Source organism: Rutidosis leptorrhynchoides, chromosome 11 (assembly GCF_046630445.1).
Source record: "Rutidosis leptorrhynchoides isolate AG116_Rl617_1_P2 chromosome 11, CSIRO_AGI_Rlap_v1, whole genome shotgun sequence".
NCBI classification, from domain to species: Eukaryota; Viridiplantae; Streptophyta; class Magnoliopsida; order Asterales; family Asteraceae; genus Rutidosis; species Rutidosis leptorrhynchoides.
Genome location: NC_092343.1, coordinates 331,135,239 through 331,149,223, shown reverse-complemented (window position 1 = coordinate 331,149,223; position 13,985 = coordinate 331,135,239).

Sequence of the window (13,985 nt, the reverse complement as noted above, 5' to 3'; positions counted from 1 at the left end):
TAACTTCGGCGCCTATTTTATCATTACCTAAAGGAAACGAAGACTTCGTAATTTATTGTGACGCATCGCGACAAGGTTTTGGTTGTGTTCTCAGCAACGAACAAAGGTTATTGCTTATGCTTCTCGACAGTTGAAAACTCATGAACGGAATTATACAACACATGATTTGGAGTTAGGAGCGGTTGTTTTTGCATTGAAAATGTGGAGACACTACTTATATGGGGTCAAATGTACAGTGTACACTGATTACAAAAGTCTTCAACACATATTCGATCAAAAACAATTGAATATGAGGCAACGACGGTGGGTTGAGCTAATAAACGACTATGATTGTGAAATTCGTTATCATCCCGGGAAAGCAAATGTAGTAGCTGACGCTTTAAGCAGGAAAAAAAGAGAACCGATTCGAGTACGAGCAATGAATATGAAAATTCGTACGAACCTCACCTCACAAATAAAAGAGGCTCAACGAGGAGCTCTTACTGAAGAAAACTTTTGAAATGAGATGCTCAAGGGTTTAGACAAGCAACTTGATATACGAGAAGATGGAACCCGGTATTTTAATGGACGCATTTGGGTACCAAGGTTTAAAGGGTTAAGAAAATTAGTTTTGGACGAGGCGCATAAGACGATATACTCGATACATCCCGGAGCTGAAAAGATGTATCAAGATCTTAAGGCACATTTTTGGTGGCCTAATTTAAAGGCAGATATTGCAACATATATAGGGGAGTGCTTAACTTGCTCCAAAGTTAAGGCAGAGCACCAGAAACCATCAGGGTTGCTTCAAGAACCAGACATCCCAGAATGGAAATGGGAATGTATTACCATGGATTTCATCACGAAGCTACCAAAGACTGCATGGGGTTATGACACCATCTGGGTAATTGTCGATCGTCTCACCAAATCTGCACATTTCCTGCCTATGAAGGAAATGGATAAGATGGAGAAATTGGTACGATTATACATGAATGAAGTCGTTTTAAGACATGGAGTACCTATCTCCATTATATCCGATCGCGACAGTAGGTTTACGTCAAGGTTATGGCAATCACTACATGAAGCTCTAGGAACTCATCTGGATATGAGCACTGCATATCATCCTCAAACCGATGGGCAAAGCGAAAGGACCATTCAGACTCTTGAAGACATGCTTAGAGCATGTGTGATCGATTTTGGAAACGGATGGGATAAATATTTACCATTGGCAGAATTCTCGTATAACAACAGTTATCATACGAGCATTAATGCTGCACCATTCGAAGCACTTTATGGAAGAAAGTGTAGATCCCCTATCCGTTGGAATGATGTAGGTGACAGATAACTTACTGGTCCTGAGATCATACATGAGACTACCGAAAAGATTGTGCAAATCAAGGAGAGATTGAAAACCGCTCAAAGTCGTCAAAAGAGCTACGCTGATGTTCGAAGAAAGCCATTGGAATTTCAGGTTGGTGACATGGTTATGTTAAAAGTGTCACCTTGGAAAGGTGTGATACGCTTTGGTAAGAGGGGTAAACTTAACCCAAGGTACGTGGGGCCGTTTAAAATCATCGAACGCATTGGAACGGTGGCCTATCGACTTGAATTACCTCAACAACTTGCCGGGGTACATAACACCTTTCATGTTTCGAACCTGAAGAAATGCCTTGCAAAAGAAGACCTCACTATTGTAGTGACCCGAACTTTTCCATGTTTATATATATTAATTGAGATTGATATTTACATGATTAAATGTTTCCAACATGTTAAGCAATCAAACTTGTTAAGACTTGATTAATTGAAATATGTTTCATATAGACAATTGACCACCCAAGTTGACCGGTGATTCACGAACGTTAAAACTTGTAAAAACTATACAATGACATATATATGGTTATATATATAGTTAACATGTTTTTATTATAAGTATGTATCTCATTAGGTATTTTAACAATGAGTTATATACATAAAAATGAGACTATTAATTTAAGAAACTCGAAAACGATATATATAACGATTATCGTTATAACAACGTCTTACTAGGTACATATGAATCATATTAAGATATTGATACAATTGGTTAATTATGTTAAATTATAAGTAAATATATTATTAAGTGTATTAACAATGAAATACATATGTAAAAATAAGACTACTAACTTAATGATTTCGAAACGAGACATATATGTAACGATTATCGTTGTAACGACATTTAACTGTATATACATCATACTAAGATATATTATATATCATAATATCATGATAATATAATAATTTAACATCTCATTTGTTATAATAAACAATGGGTTAACAACATTCAACAAGATCGTTAACCTAAAGGTTTCAAAACAACATTTACATGTAACGACTAACGATGACTTAACGACTCAGTTAAAATGTATATACATGTAGTGTTTTAATATGTATTCATACACTTTTTAAAGACTTCAAGACACTTATCAAAATACTTCTACTTAACAAAAATGCTTACAATTACATCCTCGTTCAGTTTCATCAACAATTCTACTCGTATGCACCCGTATTCGTACTCGTACAATACACAGCTTTTAGATGTATGTACTATTGGTATATACACTCCAATTATCAGCTCTTAGCAGCCCATGTGAGTCACCTAACACATGTGGGAACCATTATTTGGCAACTAGCATGAAATATCTCATAAAATTACAAAAATATGAGTAATCATTCATGACTTATTTACATGAAAACAAAATTACATATCCTTTATATCTAATCCATACACCAACGACCAAAACCACCTAAAAACACTTTCATTCTTCAATTTTCTTCATCTAATTGATCTCTCTCAAGTTCTATCTTCAAGTTCTAAGTGTTCTTCATATATTTTACAAGTTCTAGTTACATAAAATCAAGAATACTTTCAAGTTTGCTAGCTCACTTCCAATCTTGTAAGGTGATCATCCAAACTCAAGAAATCTTTGTTTCTTACAGTAGGTTATCATTCTAATACAAGGTAATAATCATATTCAAACTTTGGTTCAATTTCTATAACTATAACAATCTTATTTCAAGTGATGATCTTACTTGAACTTGTTTTCGTGTCATGATTCTGCTTCAAGAACTTCGAGCCATCCAAGGATCCGTTGAAGCTAGATCCATTTTTCTCTTTTCCAGTAGGTTTATCCAAGGAACTTAAGGTAGTAATGATGTTCATAACATCATTCGATTCATACATATAAAGCTATCTTATTCAAAGGTTTAAACTTGTAATCACTAGAACATAGTTTAGTTAATTCTAAACTTGTTCGCAAACAAAAGTTAATCCTTCTAACTTGACTTTTAAAATCAACTAAACACATGTTCTATATATATATTATATGCTAACTTAATGATTTAAAACCTGGAAACACGAAAAACACCGTAAAACCGGATTTACGCCGTCGTAGTAACACCACGGGCTGTTTTGGGTTAGTTAATTAAAAACTATGATAAACTTTGATTTAAAAGTTGTTATTCTGAGAAGATGATTTTTATTATGAACATGAAACTATATCCAAAAATTATGGTTAAACTCAAAGTGGAAGTATGTTTTCTAAAATGGTCATCTCGACGTCGTTCTTTCGACTGAAATGACTACCTTTACAAAAACGACTTGTAACTTATTTTTCTGACTATAAACCTATACTTTTTCTGTTTAGATTCATAAAATAGAGTTCAATATGAAACCATAGCAATTGGATTCACTCAAAACGGATTTAAAATGAAGAAGTTATGGGTAAAACAAGATTGGATAATTTTTCTCATTTTAGCTACGTGAAAATTGGTAACAAATCTATTCCAACCATAACTTAATCAACTTGTATTGTATATTATGTAATCTTGAGATACCATAGACACGTATACAATGTTTCGACCTATCATGTCGACACATCTATATATATTTCGGAACAACCATAGACACTCTATATGTGAATGTTGGAGTTAGCTATACCGGGTTGAGGTTGATTCCAAAATATATATAGTTTGAGTTGTGATCAATACTGAGATACGTATACACTGGGTCGTGGATTGATTCAAGATAATATTTATCGATTTATTTCTGTACATCTAACTGTGGACAACTAGTTGTAGGTTACTAACGAGGACAGCTGACTTAATAAACTTAAAACATCAAAATATATTAAAAGTGTTGTAAATATATTTTGAACATACTTTGATATATATGTATATATTGTTATAGGTTCGTGAATCAACCAGTGGCTAAGTCTTACTTCCCGACGAAGTAAAAATCTGTGAAAGTGAGTTATAGTCCCACTTTTAAAATCTAATATTTTTGGGATGAGAATACATGCAGGTTTTATAAATGATTTACAAAATAGACACAAGTACGTGAAACTACATTCTATGGTTGAATTATCGAAATCGAATATGCCCCTTTTTATTAAGTCTGGTAATCTAAGAATTAGGGAACAGACACCCTAATTGACGCGAATCCTAAAGATAGATCTATTGGGCCTAACAAACCCCATCCAAAGTATCGGATGCTTTAGTACTTCGAAATTTATATCATATCCGAAGGGTGTCCCGGAATGATGGGGATATTCTTATATATGCATCTTGTTATTGTCGGTTACCAGGTGTTCACCATATGAATGATTTTTATCTCTATGTATGGGATGTGTATTGAAATATGAAATCTTGTGGTTTATTGTTACGATTTGATATATATAGGTTAAACCTATAACTCACCAACATTTTTGTTGACGTTTAAAGCATGTTTATTCTCAGGTGAATACTAAGAGCTTCCGCTGTTGCATACTAAAATAAGGACAAGATTTGGAGTCCATGTTTGTATGATATTGTGTAAAAACTGCATTCAAGAAACTGATTTCGATGTAACATATTTGTATTGTAAACCATTATGTAATGGTCGTGTGTAAACAGGATATTTTAGATTATCATTATTTGATAATCTACGTAAAGCTTTTTAAACCTTTATTTATGAAATAAAGGTTATGGTTTGTTTTAAAAATGAATGCAGTCTTTGAAAAACGTCTCATATAGAGGTCAAAACCTCGCAACGAAATCAATTAATATGGAACGTTTTTAATCAATAAGAACGGGACATTTCAGTTGGTATCCGAGCGTTGGTCTTAGAGAACCAGAATTTTGTATTAATGTGTCTTATCGAGTTTGTTAGGATGCATTAGTGAGTCTGGACTTCGACCCTGTTTACTTGAAAAATGATTGCTTAACAAATTTTGTTGGAAACTATATATTTTTAACATGTGAATATTATGTGATATATTAATCTCTTAATGCGTTTGATATTATGTGATAGATGTCTACCTCTAGAACAAGTCCCATTGACTCACCTAATAATAATGAAGAGTCAAATGTAAATTGGAATGATTCGTGGACTGATTCACAAGTTCCCGAAGAGGAACCGGAAGAAGAGTCGGAACCGGAAGAAGAATCAGAACCGGAAGAGGAGGAACCGGATGAAGAAATAGAACCGGTGGGGGAAATAATAAAAAGGTTAAGTAAAAGAAAATCCTCAACCAACCGACCAAGGTTAATTATGGTCAATGGTGTTTCCGCCAAGGAAGCAAAATATTGGGAGGATTACCAATTCTCCGATGAATCGGATTCCGACGAGAATTCCGATGATGTTATAGAAATTACCCCAACTGAATTTAAAAAGGCAAAAGAAAATAATAAGGGAAAGGGCATAAAAATAGAGAAATCTAATTCCAACCCCGATGAACTTTATATGTATCGTCAACCCCCGAAGTCCTTAAGTTGTAACAATGACTCGGGAACCTCTAAACCACCAGGTTTTTCTAAACCGTTATGGAAAACGACAGCTCGTATTAGGGGAACATCATATATCCCTAGAAACTTGGCAAAACGAACCAAAACCGAAGAAGAAGAAATGAGCGAGTCGGAATAGGATAGTTGTATTCGTGTGGTGTAATATATGTAATATAGTGTGCTTATGCTTTATGATATATGTAAAAATTGCTTGTATTAATAAGTATTTTTTTTATGAATCTAACTCTTGTCTATTTTACAGTATAAAAACACAAAATGGATAGACAACCCAATATTTTAAGAGACCTACCCGGAGACATGATTGATGAAATCTTGTCTAGAGTCGGTCAGAATTCTTCGGCACAACTATTTAAGGCGAGATCAGTTTGTAAGACATTCGAAGAACGTTCCAAGAATGCCTTGGTTTATAAAAGGCTTTCGTTCGAAAGATGGGGGATATCACATTGGGAAATCCATAAGTTACGATGTGTTTACTTTGACGCATATATTGCGGGGAACCCAAATGCTATTTTACGCAATGGGTTAAGAAATTATTTTGACTCAATATATCCGAATATTGGACTTCGTGATTTAGAAAAAGCGGCTAACATGCAACACAAAGAAGCATGTTATGCTTACGGATTAGTAATGTTCGCTTCTCACCAAAGTGAGAACAAGAACATCGGGCTACAACTATTAAACAAAACGTTTCCACAAGTGACGGAGTCGGTAATTGGGGTAAGAAATGAGGTTTTTAGATTGTTACGGGACTGTTGGACATTACGTAACCCTCGTCCCTTTGACGACGTTACAACACGCTGTCTTATCAACGGCCATAACGGTTATGTTCCACAAGACCAAGGATGGGAAGTAATCCTAGTAAAACCAGAATGCATGACTTGTTTCTGGGCGTATGAATTACGTGTCTTTATTGCCTTTGCTGAACGACTTGTGTACTAGCTAGAATTATCTTCACAACTATCTTGTATCAAAGTTATTGTGTGCTATATTTCATGCTTTATGTAAAATAAGCGGTATTGTAAGTTTATAAAATATTGTATAAAAGTTTGAAATCGAAATATTATTATAATCAGTTTTTCATATAGAATTGTAGTAGTTGAATTGTATATTAGCTACTAAGTATGAACTTAACGGGTAGGTACTACCCGAATTTAAACTTATAAAACTCTAATATGAAGAAAAAGCTTTTATAAATGAGTTCATATTATGCTACGAAATACTATTAACTACTCTTAATATTCTGTATGATTAACTTGTTCCATTTGACTATTTTGAAGGAAATGGCACCGACTACTCGACACACCGTGAATATGAATGAAGAGGAATTCCGTACTTTTCTAGCTTCAAACATAGCCGCAGTACAGGCTGCACTACATACCAACAATAACCTTGGATCTAGCAGTACAGGAAATCGTGTAGGATGCACCTACAAAGAATTCACTGCCTGCAAACCTTTGGAATTTGATGGAACCGAAGGACCGATCGGATTGAAACGGTGGACCGAGAAGGTCGAATCGGTGTTTGCCATAAGTAAGTGTACTGAAGAGGACAAAGTGAAGTACGCTACGCATACCTTCACAGGTTCTGCGTTAACATGGTGGAATACCTATCTAGAGCAAGTGGGACAAGACGATGCGTACGCACTACCGTGGTCAGCATTCAAGCACTTGATGAACGAGAAGTACCGTCCCAGAACCGAGGTCAATAAGCTCAAGACAGAACTTAGAGGGTTACGAACCCAAGGATTTGATATTACCACGTACGAAAGACGATTCACAGAATTGTGCCTATTGTGTCCGGGAGCATTCGAAGATGAGGAAGAGAAGATCGACGCGTTTGTGAAAGGATTACCGGAAAGAATCCAAGAAGATATAAGTTCACACGAGCCTGCCTCCATACAACAGGCATGTAGAATGGCTCACAAACTAGTGAACCAGATTGAAGAAAGAATTAAAGAACAGACTGCTGAAGAGGCCAATGTGAAGCAAGTCAAAAGAAAGTGGGAGGAAAACGGTGATAAGAATCACCAATACAACAACAACAGCAATTACAACAATAATCGCAACAATTATCCCAACAATCGCAACATCAATCTCAACTACAACAAACGGCCCAACAACAACAACAACAACAGCAACTACAACAATCATCCCAACAACAATAATAACCGCAACAACAACAACAATCAGAAGCAGCTATGCCAAAGGTGTGAAAAGAATCACTCGGGGTTCTGCACCAAATTTTGCAACAAGTGTAAAAGAAATGGTCATAGCGTGGTGAAGTGTGAGGTCTACGGACCAGGGGTTAATAGAACGAAAGGAACAAATGGTGTCGGAACGAGTAATGGCGGAGCAAGTAGTGTCAGAGCAAGTTATGCCAATGTAGTTTGTTATAAATGTGGAAAACCGGGCCACATTATTAGAAATTGCCAGAACCAGGAGAACACGAATGGACAAGGCCGCGGAAGAGTTTTCAATATTAATGCGGCAGAGGCACAAGAAGACCCGGAGCTTGTTACGGGTACGTTTCTTATTGACAATAAATCTGCTTACGTTTTATTTGATTCGGGTGCGGATAGAAGCTATATGAGTAGAGATTTTTGTGCTAAATTAAGTTGTCCATTGACGCCTTTGGATAGTAAATTTTTACTCGAATTAGCAAATGGTAAATTAATTTCAGCAGATAATATATGCCGGAATCGAGAAATTAAACTGGTTAGCGAAACATTTAAGATTGATTTGATACCAGTAGAGTTAGGGAGTTTTGATGTGATAATCGGTATGGACTGGTTGAAAGAAGTGAAAGCAGAGATCGTTTGTTACAAAAATGCAATTCGCATTATACGAGAAAAAGGAAAACCCTTAATGGTGTACGGAGAAAAGGGCAACACGAAGCTACATCTTATTAGTAATTTGAAGGCACAAAAACTAATAAGAAAAGGTTGCTATGCTGTTCTAGCACACGTCGAGAAAGTACAAACTGAAGAAAAGAGCATCAATGATGTTCCCATTGCAAAAGAATTTCCCGATGTATTTCCGAAAGAATTACCGGGATTACCCCCACATCGATCCGTTGAATTTCAAATAGATCTTGTACCAGGAGCTGCACCAATTGCTCGTGCTCCTTACAGACTCGCACCCAGCGAGATGAAAGAACTGCAAAGCCAATTACAAGAACTTTTAGAGCGTGGTTTCATTCGACCAAGCACATCACCGTGGGGAGCTCCTGTTTTGTTTGTCAAGAAGAAAGATGGTACATTCAGGTTGTGTATCGACTACCGAGAGTTGAACAAACTTACCATCAAGAACCGCTACCCACTACCGAGAATCGACGACTTATTTGATCAACTACAAGGCTCGTCTGTTTATTCAAAGATTGACTTACGTTCCGGGTATCATCAAATGCGGGTGAAAGAAGATGATATTCCAAAGACTGCTTTCAGAACACGTTACGGTCATTACGAGTTTATGGTCATGCCGTTTGGTTTAACTAATGCACCAGCTGTGTTCATGGACTTTATGAACCGAGTGCATGGACCATACCTTGACAAGTTTGTCATTGTTTTCATTGATGACATACTTATTTACTCAAAGAATGACCAAGAACACGGTGAACATTTGAGAAAGGTGTTAGAAGTATTGAGGAAGGAAGAATTGTACGCTAAGTTTTCAAAGTGTGCATTTTGGTTGGAAGAAGTTCAATTCCTCGGTCACATAGTGAACAAAGAAGGTATTAAGGTGGATCCGGCAAAGATAGAAACTGTTGAAAAGTGGGAAACCCCGAAAACTCCGAAACACATACGCCAGTTTTTAGGACTAGCTGGTTACTACAGAAGGTTCATCCAAGACTTTTCCAGAATAGCAAAACCCTTGACTGCATTAACGCATAAAGGGAAGAAATTTGAATGGAATGATGAACAAGAGAAAGCGTTTTAGTTATTGAAGAAAAAGCTAACTACGGCACCTATATTGTCATTGCCTGAAGGGAATGATGATTTTGTGATTTATTGTGATGCATCGAAGCAAGGTCTCGGTTGTGTATTAATGCAACGAACGAAGGTGATTGCTTATGCGTCTAGACAATTGAAGATTCACGAACAAAATTATACGACGCATGATTTGGAATTAGGCGCGGTTGTTTTTGCATTAAAGACTTGGAGGCACTACTTATATGGGGTCAAAAGTATTATATATACCGACCACAAAAGTCTTCAACACATATTTAATCAGAAACAACTGAATATGAGGCAGCGTAGGTGGATTGAATTATTGAATGATTACGACTTTGAGATTCGTTACCACCCGGGGAAGGCAAATGTGGTAGCCGATGCCTTGAGCAGGAAGGACAGAGAACCCATTCGAGTAAAATCTATGAATATAATGATTCATAATAACCTTACTACTCAAATAAAGGAGGCGCAACAAGGAGTTTTAAAAGAGGGAAATTTAAAGGATGAAATACCCAAAGGATCGGAGAAGCATCTTAATATTTGGGAAGACGGAACCCGGTATAGGGCTGAAAGGATTTGGGTACCAAAATTTGGAGATATGAGAGAAATGGTACTTAGAGAAGCTCATAAAACCAGATACTCAATACATCCTGGAACGGGGAAGATGTACAAGGATCTCATGAAACATTTTTGGTGGCCGGGTATGAAAGCCGATGTTGCTAAATACGTAGGAGAATGTTTGACGTGTTCTAAGGTCAAAGCTGAGCATCAGAAACCATCAGGTCTACTTCAACAACCCGAAATCCCGGAATGGAAATGGGAAAACATTACCATGGATTTCATCACTAAATTGCCAAGGACTGCAAGTGGTTTTGATACTATTTGGGTAATAGTTGATCGTCTCACCAAATCAGCACACTTCCTGCCAATAAGAGAAGATGACAAGATGGAGAAGTTAGCACGACTGTATTTGAAGGAAGTCGTCTCCAGACATGGAATACCAATCTCTATTATCTCTGATAGGGATGACAGATTTATTTCAAGATTCTGGCAGACATTACAGCAAGCATTAGGAACTCGTCTAGACATGAGTACTGCCTATCATCCACAAACTGATGGGCAGAGCGAAAGGACGATACAAACGCTTGAAGACATGCTACGAGCATGTGTTATTGATTTCGGAAACAGTTGGGATCGACATCTACCGTTAGCAGAATTTTCCTACAACAACAGCTACCATTCAAGCATTGAGATGGCGCCGTTTGAAGCACTTTATGGTAGAAAGTGCAGGTCTCCGATTTGTTGGAGTGAAGTGGGGGATAGACAGATTACGGGTCCGGAGATTATACAAGAAACTACCGAGAAGATCATCCAAATTCAACAACGGTTGAAAACAGCCCAAAGTCGACAAAAGAGCTACGCTGACATTAAAAGAAAAGATATAGAATTTGAAATTGGAGAGATGGTCATGCTTAAAGTTGCACCTTGGAAAGGCGTTGTTCGATTTGGTAAACGAGGGAAATTAAATCCAAGGTATATTGGACCATTCAAGATTATTGATCGTGTCGGACCAGTAGCTTACCGACTTGAGTTACCTCAACAACTCGCGGCTGTACATAACACTTTCCACGTCTCGAATTTGAAGAAATGTTTTGCTAAAGAAGATCTCACTATTCCGTTAGATGAAATCCAAATCAACGAAAAACTTCAATTCATCGAAGAACCCGTCGAAATAATGGATCGTGAGGTTAAAAGACTTAAGCAAAACAAGATACCAATTGTTAAGGTTCGATGGAATGCTCGTAGAGGACCCGAGTTCATCTGGGAGCGTGAAGGTCAGATGAAGAAGAAATACCCGCATCTATTTCCAGAATATTCGTCAACACCTTCAACAGCTTAAAATTTCGGGACGAAATTTATTTAACGGGTAGGTACTGTAGTGACCCGAACTTTTCCATGTTTGTATATATTAATTGAGATTGATATTTACATGATTAAATGTTTCCAACATGTTAAGCAATCAAACTTGTTAAGACTTGATTAATTGAAATATGTTTCATATAGACAATTGACCACCCAAGTTGACCGGTGATTCACGAACGTTAAAACTTGTAAAAACTATACACTGACATATATATGGTTATATATATAGTTAACATGTTTTTATTATAAGTATGTATCTCATTAGGTATTTTAACAATGAGTTATATACATAAAAATGAGACTATTAATTTAAGAAACTCGAAAATGATATATATAACGATTATCGTTATAACAACGTCTTACTAGGTACATATGAATCATATTAAGATATTGATACACTTGGTTAATTATGTTAAATGATAAGTAAATATATTATTAAGTGTATTAACAATGAAATACATATGTAAAAATAAGACTACTAACTTAATGATTTCGAAACGAGACATATATGTAACGATTATCGTTGTAACGACATTTAACTGTATATACATCATACTAAGATATATTATATATCATAATATCATGATAATATAATAATTTAACATCTCATTTGTTATAATAAACCATAGGTTAACAACATTCAACAAGATCGTTAACCTAAAGGTTTCAAAACAACATTTACATGTAACGACTAACGATGACTTAACGACTCAGTTAAAATGTATATACATGTAGTGTTTTAATATGTATTTATACACTTTTGAAAGACTTCAAGACACTTATCAAAATACTTCTACTTAACAAAAATGCTTACAATTACATCCTCGTTCAGTTTCATCAACAATTCTACTCGTATGCACCCGTATTCGTACTCGTACAATACACAGCTTTTAGATATATGTACTATTGGTATATACACTCCAATTATCAGCTCTTAGCAGCCCATGTGAGTCACCAAACACATGTGGGAACCATTATTTGGCAACTAGCATGAAATATCTCATAAAATTACAAAAATATGAGTAATCATTCATGACTTATTTACATGAAAACAAAATTACATATCCTTTATATCTAATCCATACACCAACGACCAAAAACACCTACAAACACTTTCATTCTTCAATTTTCTTCATTTAATTGATCTCTCTCAAGTTCTATCTTCAAGTTCTAAGTGTTCTTCATATATTTTACAAGTTCTAGTTACATAAAATCAAGAATACTTTCAAGTTTGCTAGCTCACTTCCAATCTTGTAAGGTGATCATCCAACCTCAAGAAATCTTTGTTTATTACAGTAGGTTATCATTCTAATACAAGGTAATAATCATATACAAACTTTGGTTCAATTTCTATAACTATAACAATCTTATTTCAAGTGATGATCTTACTTGAACTTGTTTTCGTGTCATGATTCTGCTTCAAGAACTTCGAGCCATCCAAGGATCCGTTGAAGCTAGATCCATTTTTCTATTTTCCAGTAGGTTTATCCAAGGAACTTAAGGTAGTAATGATGTTCATAACATCATTCGATTCATACATATAAAGCTATCTTATTCGAAGGTTTAAACTTGTAATCACTAGAACATAGTTTAGTTAATTCTAAACTTGTTCGCAAACAAAAGTTAATCCTTCTAACTTGACTTTTAAAATCAACTAAACACATGTTCTATATATATATATTATATGCTAACTTAATGATTTAAAACCTGGAAACACGAAAAACACCGTAAAACCGGATTTACGCCGTCGTAGTAACACCACGGGCTGTTTTGGGTTAGTTAATTAAAAACTATGATAAACTTTGATTTAAAAGTTGTTATTCTGAGAAGATGATTTTTATTATGAACATGAAACTATATCCAAAAATTATGGTTAAACTCAAAGTGGAAGTATGTTTTCTAAAATGGTCATCTAGACGTCGTTCTTTCGACTGAAATGACTACCTTTACAAAAACGACTTGTAACTTATTTTTCCGACTATAAACCTATACTTTTTCTGTTTAGATTCATAAAATAGAGTTCAATATGAAACCATAGCAATTGGATTCACTCAAAACGGATTTAAAATGAAGAAGTTATGGGTAAAACAAGATTGGATAATTTTTCTCATTTTAGCTACGTGAAAATTGGTAACAAATCTATTCCAACCATAACTTAATCAACTTGTATTGTATATTATGTAATCTTGAGATACCATAGACACGTATACAATGTTTCGACCTATCATGTCGACACATCTATATATATTTCGGAACAACCATAGACACTCTATATGTGAATGTTGGAGTTAGCTATACAGGGTTGAGGTTGATT